The sequence below is a fragment of the Chiloscyllium plagiosum genome, unplaced genomic scaffold (assembly GCF_037043375.1).
Source record: "Chiloscyllium plagiosum isolate Xiang-an unplaced genomic scaffold, Cpla_swu_hap1 HiC_scaffold_2, whole genome shotgun sequence".
NCBI classification, from domain to species: Eukaryota; Metazoa; Chordata; class Chondrichthyes; order Orectolobiformes; family Hemiscylliidae; genus Chiloscyllium; species Chiloscyllium plagiosum.
In genome coordinates, this window is record NW_028270140.1 from 43,468,062 (window position 1) to 43,485,098 (window position 17,037).

At 41.9% G+C, this 17,037-nt stretch overlaps 2 long non-coding RNA genes across 3 annotated transcripts in view; both read right to left on the reverse strand.

The window, feature by feature from the left end:
• LOC122562535 (uncharacterized) overlaps nucleotides 1-17,037 on the reverse strand; it is a 95,379-nt gene that overhangs the window by 57,697 nt on the left and 20,645 nt on the right. The gene's annotated exons all lie outside the window — the stretch shown is intronic.
• On the reverse strand, nucleotides 7,094-9,361 carry LOC148151870 (uncharacterized). The gene is made up of 2 exons (XR_015758995.1): nucleotides 9,065-9,361; nucleotides 7,094-8,175 (listed from the first exon to the last, which is right to left on the reverse strand). It is a non-coding gene; the product is annotated as an uncharacterized LOC148151870 (long non-coding RNA).

A 17,037-nucleotide genomic window follows, 5' to 3' on the forward strand; every position in this document is an offset into this window, starting at 1 on the left:
AGTAAGGACGAACGATCAGTCCTCAGCAAAGAACTCACCTTCATCCCCCTCCACCCACGCATCAATGAATTTAATACACGCCGTGACGTCAAACACTTCTTCCGCCGCCTCTGCCTCCGAGCTTGCTGTTACAATCAGGATTCCCGCCCATCTTCCGAGGACCCCTTCGCCCACCTCCAACACACTGCATCCACCTGGACATCCCGCGCTGGCCTATAACCCGCCCTCGACCTCTTCATTTCGAACTGCTGCCGGGACATTAACCGCCTCAACCTGTCTACCTCCCTCCCCCACTCCAACCTCTCACCCTCACAACGCGCAGCCCTCCAATCCCTCTGCTCCAATCCCAACCTCACCATCAAGCCAGCAAATAAAGGGGGCGCAGTGGTAGTCTGGCGTACTGACCTCTACACCGCTGAAGCCAAATGCCAACTCGAGGACACATCTTCCTATCGCCCCCTCGACCATGACCCCACGCCCCATCATCAAACCATCATCTCCCAGACCATACAGAACCTCATCACCTCAGGAGATCTCCCACCCACAGCTTCCAACCTCATAGTCCATGAACCCCGCACTGCCCGGTTCTACCTCCTTCCCAAGATCCACAAGCCTGACCACCCTGGCCGACCCATTGTCTCAGCATGCTCCTGCCCCACTGAACTCATTTCTACCTATCTCAACACTGTCCTATCCAGGAACTCCCCACATACATTTGAGACACCACCCACACCCTCCGCCTCCTCTAAGACTTTCATTTCCCCAGCCCCCAACGCCTCATCTTCACCATGGATATCCAATCCCTCTACACCTCCATCCGTCATGACCAGAGCCTCCAAACCCTCCATTTCTTCCTCTCCCAATGTCCCCAACAGTGCCCTTCCACCAACACTCTCATTCATTTGGCCGAACAGGTCCTCACCCTTAACAATTTCTCCTTCGAATCCTCCCACTTCCTCCAGACCAAAGGGGTAGCCATGGGCACCCGTATGTGCCCCAGCTATGCCTGTCTCTTTGTTGGCTACATAGAACAGTCGATCTTCCGTAACTACACCAGCACCACTCCCCACCTCTTCCTCCGCCACACTGATGACTGCATTGGCGCCACCTCGTGCTCCTGCGAGGAGGTTGACCAATTCACCAACTTCACCAACACATTCCACCCTGACCTTAAATTTACCTGAAAAATCTCTGACACCTCCCTCCCCTCCTTGGACCTCTCCATCTCCATTAATGATGACCGACTTGACACCGACCTTTTTTTTTTAACAAACCCACCGACTCCCACAGCTACCTGGATTACACCTCTTCCCACACTACCTCCTGCAAAAATGCCATCCCGTATTCCCAATTCCTCTGCCTCCGCCTTATCTGCTCCCAGGATGGACCAGACCAGATGGCCTCCTTCTTTAGAGACCGCAATTTCCCTTCCCACATGGTTAAAGATGCCCTCCAACGCATCTCGTCCACATCCCGTACCTCCGCCCTCAACCCCACCCCTCCAACCGTAACAAGGACTCAACCGTAATAACCCCCCACCCCCCCGGTGCTCACCTTCCTCCGCACCAACCTTCGCATAAACCAAATCATCCGCCAACATTTCCGCCACCTCCAAACAGACCCCACCACCAGGGATACATTTCCCTCCCCACCCCTTTCCACCTTCCGCAAAGATCATTCCCTCCATGACTACTTGGTCAGGTCCATGCCCCCCTACAACCCACCCTCCCATCCTGGCACCTTCCCCTGCCACCGCAGGAATTGCAAAACCTGCGCCCACATCTCCTCCCTCACCTCCATCCAAGGCCCGAAAGGAGCCTTCCACATCCAAAGTTTTACCTGCACATCCACCAATATCATTTATTGTATCTGTTGCTCCTGATGCGGTCTCCTCTACATTGGGGAGACTGGATACCTCCTAGCAGAGCGCTTTAGGGAACATCTCTGGGACACCCGCACCAATCAACCACACCGCCCTGTGGCCCAACATTTCAACTCCCCCTCCCACTCTGCCGAGGACATGGAGGTCCTGGGCATCCTTCACCGCCGCTCCCTCACCACCCGACGCCTAGAGGAAGAACGCCTCATCTTTCGCCTCGGAACACTTCGACCCCAGGATATCAATGTGGACTTCAACAGTTTCCTCATTTCTCCTTCCCCCACCTCACCCCAGTTCCAAACTTCCAGCTCAGCACTGTCCCCATGACTTGTCCTATCTGCCTATCTTCTTTTCCACCTATCCACTCCACCCTCCCCCCCCCCAACCTATCACCTTCATCCCCTCCTCCACTCACCTATTGTACTGTACGTTACTTTCTCCCCATCCCCACCCTCCTCTCATTTATCTCTCCGTCCTTCAGGCTCTCTGCCAGTATTCCTGATTAAGGGCTTTTGCCCAAAACATCGATTTTACTGCTCCTTGGATGCTGCCTGAACTGCTGTGCTTTTCCAGCACCACTCTATTCTAGACTCTATTCTCTACAGTCATATATGGCCCTTTAGTATCTTGTGGTGCAGTGACAGTGCCCCTAACATGGTTCAGAACAACCAGGTTCAATTCCCACCTGCCCAGATATGTACTATAGTATGTCTGAGCAGATTGACAAATAGCTATATGGCCCCTATCACCTACGCCAACCTATGCACATCTGCCCTCTCCTATGACCTGTCATATCCCCAATCCTAACTAATGCACAGCGAATCATCCCCCATGGCATTGAAACATCGTGTCACCTGATACCCACCTCTCATACCTCCTCCCATTCGCCCAGTCATTTCCATGGTTCTTTTAGCAGGTATGCCAATTAATCTCTCACCCACTGTTCATGATGTCCTCCATTCTATGTTTAAACTTATCCATGATCCACCTGGGACATTAATCAGGTGGCATAATGAGAGAAAATACAATTACTAGTCATTGTTTGTCACTTCTTAAAAATAAAAATAAAGTACACATTCACTGATACAAAACAAACATCCAATACAGTGCACCCACAAGAAAAATCCTTTATGTAAACAAGCATTTCAAATTGAGTCCTTTTTTAAAAAAACTGAACAATTCTTTTGGACTTGTTTTTTTACAATTTTGCAAAAGTACCTACCATCACCAAAGGTGTGCATTACCTCTTTAAAAAGGAGAAACATAAAGTATTCCTCCATCACTCACCACTCACATCCCCTCACTCCAATGCAATCTTCTTGCCAACCTCTGCAACCTAATGATTTCTACCCATCTCTCATACTGCTATATCAAATATACAGCTCCAATGACGCTCAGATAGCTCAACACTATCTTGGATTTTAAAAATCTGCTTGATTTGTATCCTATCAACTGAGACGTTCACTCTCTCTAGCAAAGATGTACATTGGCATCATGTATCTCAGGATACTCTGCAACAACTCATCAAGTCTCTTAGACAACACTTTCCAAATGCAAAACCTCAACCACCTAAAAGGACAAGAGCAATACTTACTTGGAACAAGACCATTTGCAAGTGCTCCTCAAAGCTCTACACCCCAAGGACTACAGAGTTCCAGAAGACAGATCTCACCATTAGCTTTTCAATGGTGGGTAGAAATGAGCAATTGATGCTAGTCTCACTCACAATATCCATATTACATTTCTTTTTAAATCCACAAATCCTCATGCGCACAGAAGAAATAATACAAGCCTATTATTTAAATTTCTAGACTGAAAATTGCACTTTATTGAGAAAAGCACTAATTTATGAAGCATTCAAAATTTGCAGGATGTGAGTATTGTAGCTAGGCCAATGTTTATTGCCCATCCCTAATTGCCCTGAAGAAAGTGGTGGCAAGCTGTCTTCTACATTCGCTATATTCCATGTTGAGTAGGGACATTGATAACGTTGGAAAGGAGCTCCTGAATTTTGGCTCATCAACAGTGAAGGAGCATCAATCAGTGGCTCTGAGGAGCAGTCCTATGTTTCCTTTGCCCTTCTCCTTTGACAATGAAGTTCATTCCTAACTGTCGAGTGAGTTAATGTACTGGGCAGCACGGTGGCACAGCAGTTAGCACTGCTGCCTCATAGCGCCAGAGACCCGGGTTCAATTCCCGCCTCTGGCGACTCTATGTTTGGAGTTTGCATATTCTCCCCCGTGTCTGCGTGGGTTTCCTCCGGTTTCCTCCCACAATCCAAAAATGTGCAGGTTAGGTGAGTTGGCCATGCTAAATTGTCCGTAGTGTTAGGTGAAGAGGTAAATGTAGGGGAATGGGTCTGGGTGGGTGGCGGGTCGGTGTGGACTTGTTGGGCCGAAGGGCCTGTTTCCACACTGTAAGTAATCTAATCTAATCTAATCTAATATGTAAGTAATGGCCAAAATCAGATCAGCCATGATTCTGATAGATAGCAGAAGAGGCATGAAGGGCTGAATGGCATTATCATGTTCCTAATACATAAGTTCTTATGCTCTTCTGTTTATAGATAGTTAATGTCCATATGCCATTTCCCATCTCCTTCCTGGCTCTTTCAGATTGCTTGTTGAGAAGCAGCATGTTAAGGAATATCCATTTGAAATTGATCTCATCACAGCTATTGCCAAGCAGGTTAGTTGCTCAATTGGTAATTGTCCCATTCACAGGAGATTCAACTGCCCTCAGGGATTCAGAGAATAACATGCATTAACCATAGCTATAGAGCTATTGAGTCCTATTCAGCAATGTTATCCAAGGGAACTTTCACAGTCTTCATGAGTAAATGGCAAGTGTCCACCATTTTAGGATTCAGAAATTTATTATCTCTAAGATTCACCATGCAAAATCCAATAATCTCAAGCCTATTTAAGGGAGGGGGCTTCATTAACTGCTCATAGCCTTAGCCTTGTAACCATGACTCCTGACTTCACTGTATAATCATTAACAGTGAAGCATGTACAACCCCAAGTTTTGTCAGCAATCAGGGTAACAGGTAGGGTAGATAGAGAAACTATTTCTCATGGTTAGGAGTTCTAGGACCATATGATATAAAAGTTAAAATTAGATCCAGATATTGCAGAAGTGCAATTGGCAAAATGTCTACATACAAAGGATGGCAGCAGTTTGGAACTCTCTTTGACAACACCAATTATTGATAGGTCAAGTATTAGATCAATGCTCAACTAATTCTAAATATGAGATTGAAAATCATCTGTGAAATAAAAATGTTACGTTTGCATCCTTTGTAAGAGTGCACCCAGGTCTCTCTAATCATCTATGTATGCAGGCTTTAAGTAATCCATAAGGTTATTGCATACATGGCAGTATAGGTCTAGGGGCTATATGGTTTATTCCATATCCTACGTCCCTATCTTCTTTGCCACACCTGGATAGAATGGCATTGAGTTGAATTGACCCTGAATCCCTGGGGATTTTCTTTTGCCAAATTATGGGATATAACCCCAAAATGACTAAATAACCTGAATGTTATTGTACACTCATCGAGTTAAATGACACAGTAATGTTCTTACCTTTTTGTTATATATAACGATTCCAGGAAATTTGGAGCCTCTCTCACAAATTTATCACCACTTTCTCTGTCAAAGTTAGCCAAGCTATCTGAGGGCATATTACTCCCAGTTTTACATTATCCTTACTGCTTTCCTGGCGCGGGAGATTGTCTTTTACCTGGGAAGTGAGATTGATTGTTTTTTAATGATGCCTTCAAGGATTGACTCCAGTTACTCTCATTTGCTTACCTGACCTTCTGAAAGTCTTTATTTGAGAATAATAAAATGTGGTTGTCAAGAACAAATAACACAGTGCTTCATACAGAAATCTATGATGGTTCTATCAAACAATCCATCTTCATTTCCAGGATTACTCTTGGCATGGGCGCTACAGTGAACTCCAGCTTCCAATAACAAGGCAGCATTCAGAATGAGTTGTGATACCCTATTTAATACTTTTTATAATTATCTCATTCCTGCATTTAAAAGGGCTGTTATTGTAATATTTTCTTTTGCAAACACTGGATTTCAGTGAAACAGCATTTCAATTTTTAAAACACCTTTTCTTTATTTTCAAATTCCCAGATATCCTAATTTTTCCTGATTCCTGTAACTTCCTCCAGCTCTCCACAATCGATGCATGCTTATAATTCTGGCCTCCAGTACAGCATGGTCTCACAACATGGTCACTCTATAAACATCTCTGCATCTCTCTTCCCTCTTTAAGACATTCACTAATTCCTACCTCTTAAGCCAAACCTTTGACCACCTGACTTAATGCCTTTCTATATGGGTCATTATCAAATTTTGTTTATCACTCACCTGTTGTAAATTAAGGCATTTTATGAAATTAAATTTACAAAATTCTCATTGGATAAATGTTGTCTTCAACAATAACAGTGTGTAATAATCTTAACACTTGCAATATTATCACTTTAACAGAATCTGTTCCTATTTTGTCTCCTAAATCGTCAATCTGTTTAATACTTTGCAAGTTAAATATTTCTCTGTCAACCCGTACTTCCCAGTTGTGTTTTTGTCAAGTTTTAGTTATTCCTTTTGCAAGCAGGAATTGCAGTGAAGATGCAGGGTTAGAGGTACCCTTTTCCAACTTTGATCCAGGTAGTTTCTGTACCCATCATATACCCTCAATTCTGCCTATTAATTTTTCAGGATTGTTTTCATATATTCTTAATCTGGAGACAGGCAAATCAGTAAAGACTTATTCTTGACTGTGCCTTGTACATTGATGCCATCCAGTGGTGAAACAATTGTGCTGCTAAAGAAATATATTTTAGCAGAAATAGATTACAAACCATAGGGTTAGAAATCAAGCTTCAAGACAGCCATATCAGACTCAAAATGATCAATCCTGCTTTCCCTCTCCATATGCTGCCTGATATTCCGAGTTGCTCTAACACTTTGTTTTTATAGTCACATAATCGCTGAAGATTAGGAGTTCCATCTCTAAACTTAGATTCAACATTCACAACCAAAGCAAAATAGCAGACTTCAGTGAGAACTTCCTTAGTGAATACTTTCCCTCTCTGAGGTCCAGGTAATGAATTGATCCTGGAGGAGGTAGTAAATAGGGCTTCGCTTTGTGAGGCATTTATCCGATGCTTCTCTTTTTTTTTATCTTCCTCGGTCTTTCCATTGCTTATTCTCCCCCTCATGCTGCAGGCCAAGGGAAATCAGAACAATGACACTTACAATCAAAATAATTCTGTTGGCACGAAAGTCAAAATTTTTTGGAGGCACTGAAATGTGTTCCACTGAACAAGGGTAATACCTGATTCCTAGCCACAAGAACCTAAGCAAAGCTGAAGTGTGCATTCAGTCACTAGCTAACACTACTGAATTCCACACAGTGAATAACACTGCCAGAGCTTCTGGGCAAGCCGTGAACACAGCCCAGTCTATCATGCAAACCATCCTCCAATCCACTGACTCCACCTAGATTTCGGGAAAGTAGCCAACACAATCAAAGACCCCTCCCACCCTGGTTATACTCTCTTCCACCCTCTTCCATTGGGCAGAAGATATAAAGATTTGAACACAAGTACGAATAGATTCAAGAACAGTTTCTTCCCTTTTCAGATCTCTCAAACGTTAATTCTGATCTCACTCTCTGCGCCTTCTCTGTGGCTGTAACACTGCATTCTGCACTCTGCTCTGCAGCCCCGATACACTTTACATGGTACAATCTGCCTGTTCAGCTGCAAAACAACACTTTTTATTGTATCTTGGTACACATGACAAAATAAATCAATCAATATATAGCTGTAATACTCTTAATAGTGTACCAGAGGGCACAGAAATGTTTCAAAATGCTGTTCACAGACTTAAAGCCTTTAACTGCTAAATGTCTGTTCCTACAAAAACAATGAAACAAGATGTGGAGCTGGCTGTTTACATACAAAAGAGCACATACAACTCAAATACAAATAGAAAATTCTCAAAATATTTGGTAGGCTAGAAAACAGAAGAGTTGATCTTCTAGCTTAACACATCTTCTCCTCCGTTCCCTGCACAGTTGCTGTCTGATCTGATTACTTCCAGCATTTCCTGTGTTGGGTTTCAGATCATCAGAAAGTGTTTTCTTTCAATATGTGCTTCCAATGCTCACTTCAGGCAAGTTATTAAAATATGGATGACCGATGGATCACTTCAATGCTTTCAGCAATTATTTGTAGAATCGGGCAAGACATCTGCATATCGATTGCCTGTCTTAAAACAAAACTGAAGCTTGCTAAGTTGCTCCTTTATATTAAATGTATACATGGGAAATCTCATGATAGTTACAACCTGTATTTATATTGTGCTTTTACCAGTAAAATAACCCAAGGTCAGAACAAAAGAAGATGAATGAAGGTGGTAAGCCTTTCAGGGAGTAATTAGAAAAAGTTTCTATAATTTTATTCAGCATACTGGGTTCTGTGAAACTTTGACAAAAAAAAAGATTGGAAGGCTTTTAGAATGTAGCTCCACTGGAGGGTGAACGAGTGATGATGAGTGATGATTGAAGGCATAGGAGAAAATGAAAATGGTGGAAGCAGGTAAAGAATGCAACAAGTCCAAATTGCTGACTGATGGTTGCAGGAAGTTACACGTTATGCTCCTGAAGCACATATGAACAGCGGTCTGAGTCCTTGTCGACATGGATTTAAAAATCGAATATGCTGGATGACTGGGGGCCAGTGTAGGTCGGCATGGTCGTGGGTACTGGTCATATAAGATTAGACACAGCACAGCTCATTAATGGTTTGTTTGGATTGGTTGACGTTAGAGTTGACAGAAGGTGAAGGATAGGTTAAAAACTACAGAAGATAAATCTAGAAAAGGGCTTGATTAGGACGCAATGATATATTAGTACTCTCACTAGACAAAACCCAGAGGTCCAAGCTAAGACTTGGTGATATGTGAGTTCAAGTCTCGTTGTGGCAGTCAGTAGAATATAAATTAATATTCTGTGGGCAATGAAGAAAGATGAACAGATTGATCAAATTGATGATTAAATAAGACATTCACACTTTGGCATGGCCTGTGAAAGATAGTTTGATTACAAGCCCACTCCTCCCATTAAGCATTGTAACACTCCTTATACTTTAATACTCACCAAATGAGATCTTTCGCTTGTAGCCTTGAAAACTCCATTGGTCTCAATGTCCACAGAATTTGTGGTAGGAGATTCACATTTATCCAAAGTATGGAGTTCGTAATAAGGGAGTAGTTAGTAATAAGAGAGGAGCATTATGTTATGCTAGAAATGAGGCCCTTGTAGTTCTCACACAGGTACCCCACACAGCTGCTTGTATTTTTTTGCTTGAAAACAGCAAATTAGAGGGACCACTGATTGGACATTAAGGGTGGAATCTTCCAAGTCCATTAATAATGTTGGCACTGGTGAGAAGCAAGCTCCATTTTCCAACTAAGTGTTGAACAACAGAATGAAATTCTCACTAGTGAGCAGCAAGAGGCTTATTTACTTGCATTAGTACGCATTAATGTCCTCATTATTAGATAATCTCATCTCATCAGTATGCTAATTCCCATTCTTGCACCTGCTATATAGAGTCTAAACAATGAAAATTCCTAACATGACATTCAGAATGATTACCTGGAAACTGCAGCTCATTGCTTGCTCCTCCAGACCTCATCCAGCCACCAACATTTCAGGGTATGCTCCTTGGGCAGTGGCTGCATGCACTCTTCATCCAGCAGGATCTCCAGGTCCCCATTGGTAAAGAGGGTGCCTATTACCCTCAGTCTGCTATGTTCAAGGCAAATAAAACAAAGTATACAGGACTTGACCAAATCTACGGTTTTGCTTTAAAGATGGCGTCATGGCCAGGTATCCTGGGAGGTCCTGGCAGTGATGAGTAGCGAGTGGAAAATTAGGATGAGTGAGGGTGTCACTGGGCTGTTTTACATAACTAATGAGGTGAGTTTGTGAAGATAGGTTTTCTCACTCTATCAGGTCTTAAGGAAAGAAATTCTCAACGAAACGTGCCAATTTTAGAGAAGGCTTAGCTCCAAGATTTCCTTGTAATATTATCAAAACATCCTGCCCATTGATTTGAGAAATAGGCAAATTACTCAGGAACTGCCACCTCCCACTTTATCATTAAGTTGATGTGGAGCTGGGATTCAAGATGAAAGTGCATGAAAGAATGTCTTAAAATAATAAATCACAATGTAGCTAATCAACACCAAGATCAGTATCATAGTTGGGAAAGGAAGTCACTTTGTAAGGTAACTGTGCATCCTGGTAAAGCTACTGAGACTAAGTAATAATAACACCAGAGATCTGATGTCTCTTCTACACATAGCTCTCCAATACTGGAGCTCAACAGTAATATGACTGAAGCTATAATACCTCATGTCTGCCATGTGAAAATTGTTCGAAAATGCATTTTTCCATATCTCCTAGCTTTTTGTCAGCATTGCTATCCAGAGGCCTGCAAATGACTGAAGGTGATACTTTCACGGTCTCTCACCTCACTTCTATGCATTTCAGAAGGATGAGAGGGCATGAACCAGCATGGCCAGAGTCTGCACCTAACTGATTACTACCCCAACCTTTGCTGAGAACATACAGAAAGCAAATTTCATTCAAGGCACTGGCGGAAGAGATGTGCATGCACAGATTGGTTCCCATTGTGAAGTTCTGCAACAAGGCCTTTGTCAGTAGTAAGGATGGCGACCCTCAATATCTACTTAGGTTCTGCTTAGGTAACTCGGCATTGGGCACCATCACAACATCAGTCATGTGTTCAACAGGTGTCAGACTCTCCTGTGGGGCATCTGACTTGAGTAAATGTCTCTGGTGGAACAAAGTAATACAAACCTCACAGGAGGCAGGAAAGGAAATCATAGTCTTGTGAAATTGACTTTGGGTTCTGCCTAAAACACCTTCCCACTTCAACTGTTCCATTAAAAAAATGTAAATATTTGTGTTTCTTTGTCTATTACCTTATACAAAATGCAGAGCTTTGAAAATTTTGTAGTGTCAAAGACTGCTTACAGAGCGTGTTCTTGTCATGTCATTGTACTTGGTGGGGCACAGGCTGCAGATGGAATGGAAAATGGTGAAAACTGAAAATTGCCTCAGGATTTCACAGACTCCTTAAAAGGGGTTATTTAAATATGAATTCAAGGCTCATGAAGCTTGGTGTGCAGGCAAAGAGGAAAAAAAAAATAAGAGTTTTGAAGTGTAGTGCTTAAGGATAACAAACTAGATGGAGAAAAGAAGTAATGAAGATGTAGTTGGAAGAACAACAGAACTATTAAATACCATCAAAATAAGACAAATGAAGTTCTTCAGACATGTTCCCCAGACGGAAAGATCAAAGTATCTAATTACCACAGGAAGAAGATTTTTATTAAGACATTTCATTATTAATTTCTTTGAGGATTTGCGATGAAAGCATTGTGGACAGTTGTGTCTCCATTTGAATTTCTATGGCGAGAACAATACTTGGATATTTTTTAATATGAAGGAACCAGTGAAATGCAACTTTGAACTTTTTTGTATGAAAAAAAGACACTCTTTGAAACCATATGGTTTACACTAATTTGTTGGACCCATTTACTAGCAATTATCTGACTGGGTTAATGACTGTTAGGAATTGTTTTTTGTTTGCAGATGGTTTGGATTTCAGTTGGATCAGAGCCTGCTACAAGAACCTATCCAGCTCAATCCCTGCCTTTCTGAGAAACACTTGTCATGAGTTTACTGTGGAAATTAAAATCCTTAACCAACTTTTCTCCAAAATAACATCTGCAAAGATCCCAGTGACAATTACAGTGTTGGGTGCCATATGAATGTCAGGATCCTGACTGAAAGCCACTTTGAATATTTCTTTTTTTATTCCTTTTCCTTTGAAGAACTAACAATTATTGGCTAACATGTTTTCCTCAAAATTATTCCCTGAAATGAACACTGTTACTTGCCTATACCTGGTGTATTTGGATGTGTTAGCTTATTAGATCAATAAGTATTTATGCTTCCATTTTTCAAGCTTATTTGGAAGCACTAGCATTCGGAACGTCGCTCCTTTGTCAGGTAGTTGTGGAGGTTAAGATCATGCTCATTGAATGCTCACAGTTTAAAAGAATGCTCACATGCAACAGAAACCAGCATATCCCACTATAAAAGATTGTTTACTGTGTCACATCTCCATGACACTGGACTCCTTTGGCTATAAATTCTGTGAGCATGATCTTAACCTCCACAACCACCTGATGAAGGAGCAGCATTTTGAAAGCCAGTGCTTCCAAATAAACCTGTTGGACTATAACCTGGTGTGTATGATTTTTAACTTTGTCCACCCCAGTCCAACACCAGCACCTCATTTTTCAAGCGGTGTGTGTTAATCAGCTTTGCATCTACATCAAATAAGTCTTGGCTCATAATAAATCAATAGTTTTGCCACAGAGTAATTAAACTTGGTTGACGGATCTTTTGATGCTGAACAGAGACAGACAATTAGATTGATAAATGGGTGAAAGACCAAGAGGCTGAAAGTGAAAGAAGCAGCTAGACAACATTAAAGACTAGCTTAACTCGAACTCCACCCACTTTAGCAACAATTGGAAAGTTAGGACAACCCTGGTTACTTATGGAATGCAGCACGGCATTAAGATAACAACAGTGATGGGGATGATGAACCTAAGTACCACTCCACAACAATAGAATACAATCAAACATGAGGTCAGCCTGCTACTAGACTCATCCTTTCCCGATTGAGTTCTGGGTCTAGTATCCAATACATATCATTGTCTCTAACCAGTCGTGAAGTCAATGGCTATAACAAACTTCACCCATTACTTCTACCTCTAAACCAGCTGACTCCTGGTGGTATAGCCACTGCAGCACCACAGATTCAGATGCCGTTGCCTCTCTCCCTGAGAGATTTGTAGACTAATTGCAGAACAATAAATAAAATTGACAGGATAAGGAGGAAGGATTAAGATGAGAAAAATGAAAGAAGCAGGAGATAAAATCAAACATGGTAGGGGATGATAGAAGTGAAGCAAAATGCTCCAATCAAAAATGAAGGACTGGAAGAAAGAGGAAGGAGTGATTCAAGTGAAGAAATGATCGGGAGGAGCTAGTGTTGGATTGGGCTAGACAAAGTCAGAAGTCACACGACACCAGGTTATAGTCCAACAGGCCTATTTGATATGACAAGCTTTTGGAGTGTTGCTCCGTCATCAGGTGAAGTCCTTCACCTGACAAAGGAGCAGCATTCAGAATGGTTGTGATTTCAAACAACCTGTTGGATTATAACCTGGTGACATGTGACTTCTGACCAAGTGAAGAAAGATAGGAACAAAGGAGGAGAGAGAGGAATAAAGGAAGTGAAATGGTAAGTTCAAATGACAAAAAGTAGCAAACAGTTGCTGAAGTGCTCCAGCAAAGCTAAATGCAAGTTGGAAGAATAACACTTCATTTTCCACATGGGGACATTACAACCTTCAGGACTTAACATCAAGTTTAACAATTTTGGGGCATGACCACCTCTTTCCATGTCTATTATCTACCCCCACATCCTGGACTGCTTTCAGCACAGCCACCTCATTTTCACTTACTTATAGCCTCCAATATCACCCATTGAGCTTTTCCTCTTTTCTGGCTTACTATTAACAATCCCTTTGTTTGTCCACCTTTCTTTCCCCCTCTCTCTGGGCTCCCTCTTCACTTATCCACCTATTCTTTACCCCCATACCCCCCTGTCATTATCATAAATGCCACCTTTTTCTAGCTGCTATCAATTCTGAAGAAGGGTCATTGGACTCAAAATGTTAATGTGTTTCTTCACAGATCCTGCCAGACCTGCTGAGTTTCTCCAACAATTTCTGTTTCTGCTTATTTCAGATCTCCAGCATCTAGGATTCTTTTTTTTTTAATGTTATTCTCGCAGTTTTATGAAGTGTGTGATCAGCATTTAAGACAAACATACCCGGAATTCTGAAGAAATTCAGTAGGTCTTGCAATATATGTAGTGAAAGAAACAGAGTTCAATGTTTCAAGTCTAAAATGACTCTTTTTTTTCAGAATCCCTCCATCTTCAGAGTTATAAGACTCAAAATATTAATTTTCTTTCTCTCGACATAGATGCTGCCAAATCCCCTGAGTTTCTCCAGCACTCTGTGTTTGTTTCAAATTTTCAGCATCTACAGTGTTGTGCTTTTATTTGATCAGTATTTGTCTGATTCAGAAACATCATCGTACCCTCCTGGCAATGCTGGGAGCAGTGCACAAAACATTTATTTCAAATCTCAATCTGAGCTGGATAGTTTTGGTTAATTCTTGACGTACTTAGTACATTTACTAAAGCTGTATCAGGGGATACAAGAAGTGATTGATAGCTGCTGATAAACATTACACATATTGTAACACTTTAACACAGTTTTAAATTTTCATTGTGGGACTGTTTGATAGACCATTTATAAAATCAGATTTAGGGAATAGTTTACCAGATTAAAGTTAGCAAATCACAGGAAGACAAAAGACTATGATTAAGAGTGCTGTAGACAACAGGCTGCCGATTACAAAGCAGTCAACCAAATAGGGTGAAATGGCTGTTTGTAGCTCAGCATCACAACAGGAACTTTGATTATTAACAAAAATGGAAAATTCCAGAGAGATGGAGAACACAAATTAATGTGCAGGACAGGATAGCGAAAACAAAACACAATCTACATTTATAGGGCAGTTTAAATGTAGGGCAGAATTCTAAGGCCTTCTACAAACAGATTTGCAGGTGGGAACGCCAGTAAAATTCCCCAGTTAACTCTCACACCCTCCCAGTGCCTCTGACCTGTCTGTAATGCCAAGGGAGGCCTCTCCACCCTTGGCCCAGTTGAGGCCCACTTGCTGCAGCGTCTCAATTTTGAAGCTGATAGGTGGTATTCAGGAGCATGGAAAACCTATCAGCTCACCCTTCTCAGGTTTCTCTGCAGGAAAAGCGGGTGGCAAAAACCTCCTTCTAACACTAGGTGATTCATTTAAATATCCACTCTCCCATGGGTGACTCACTCTCCACACACTCATCTCCTGTCTTTTCATTAGATCCGCACTCCCTCCTGCCCTACCTCCCTGGCCTCACCCCCCACGCTTAGCCAGTGCAAACAATGAGATTTGTAACCTGGGGACTGCTTGTAGTTCCAGCCCTGGCCACTGCACTGTTGAGATGACAGAACTGCAAGTAATTCAAGGTGACAAGCGCCTTTATGAGATGGGACTTCCTCACATTCAAACGAGAATAGCTGACACTCCCTAAGTATGCACTCAATGGTTGCGGAGTTGCTGTAATTGGCATGGATGCATTCCCCACCTGATACTACATGATGGGAAACCCATCCATCCAAAAATGTCTGCCCATATAGTTAATACAGCATTTCAATGGTATATTTTCCAAAAAAAACTCTTGACACCAGACGCAGCATCTTCAAAGGAGAGACAGAGGCCGAGAAAGTACTGAACAGGATCAGAGAAAGAATTCTTGAGCTTAGGGCTCTGCAGGCAATTGAAGCTACAGCAGCCAATGGCTAAAATCAGGAACGATACAAGGAAATAAACAAAGAAAACAAACTATGAGGACAGGCAAAGCACAAAGTGAGCCCTTTTGGTCAACCAAAGGAAAGGCAAGACAACTAAAAAGTTCAGTGAAGTGCAAATCAAATTCACAACAAAATGAGAGACTATTAAAGAAGGACACAATTTAATAAAATTCATAGCACTTCATTTTATTGGAACTGTTGTCATGTTCCTATTAATTATTCAAAGTAATTACCCTCGAGGGTTTCAGCACTCCAAACCAAAGAAAAAGAAATTGGTGTACGTTGAATCCATTTTCAAACATATAAATGAGTTCAAAGCACACCATATACAAGGACATTATTCTCACCAATAAATTCATGATGATCATTTATTAGGCATCTTGAAACAGGCAAGCATTGAGTACGTCAAATATGTAAGTAAGCAGCCTCACACCCATTGAAGGACCACTATAAACCAGGCAGCTGCAAGCATACCCTGTGAAATATTCTTAAGACAGCAATATATCAAAAGATTGCTTTTAAAGCAAACGTGTTTCTACAGAGCCAAGAGGGTCTCATCCCACTCCCAACTCCACAATCCTGATGTTTGGAACCCTACATTACCCTATCCACCTCTCCCACCCAGAACTTTGCCAAAGTCAACTGCCAGAAATATTCATTTCTCTCATAAAACATGGTTTAGATGAATGCATAGTGTTATCTGTTTGTCTCAACAAAGTAGATGAGATCGAAGGCCTCACTCTTCTCTGCTCACTTGTTTGGGCAGGTCTTGACATATTATCATGGCCATCACAGCCTGAAGTGCTGCATGTACCTGGACATGCTGGCCCAAAAACCAAAATGCAATGTCTCGGACAACAATAAGGGAGTGACAATACTGAGGAAGTGGAACACTGCTGTTGCTGATTAGATGTAGAACTGAGGCCTCCGATATGTGTAAGACATTCACGTACACTAATTTGAAAAAGAGTGGAGCAAGTTGTTGCCTTATGTGGAGGAGCTGGTGTTCGACTGGAGTGGACAAAGTTAAAAATCACACAACATCAGATTATAGTCCAAAAGGTTTATTTGGAACCACTAGCTTTCAGAGCACTGCTCCTGCAGCACTCTGAAAGCTAGTGGTTCCAAATAAACCTGTTGGACTATAACCTGGTGTTGTGTGATTTTTAACTTGGGAAACATTGTGACATTATTGTCTACAGGAAGTTGCTGTGAACAATTTGGCTTTTTTTTTCTCTCTCTGTATTACAAGAGCTAAAAGGTAATACGTAAAGTGCCCTGCCATATAAAAACAGCTTTCTTTCTTTTCATTCGTAATTGCAAAGGTTATTCCAGGGCACAAGAAATTCAGTTGTGCTGTTATGAAACTTGAAAGGGTTAGAAAAGATTCACAAGGATATTGCCTGATTTGGAGAGTTTGCGCTATAGGGAGAGGCTAAATAGACTGGGGCTGTTTCACTGAAATGTCGAAGGTTGAGGGGTGACCTTGTAGAGGTTTATAAAATCATGAGGGGCCCGAAT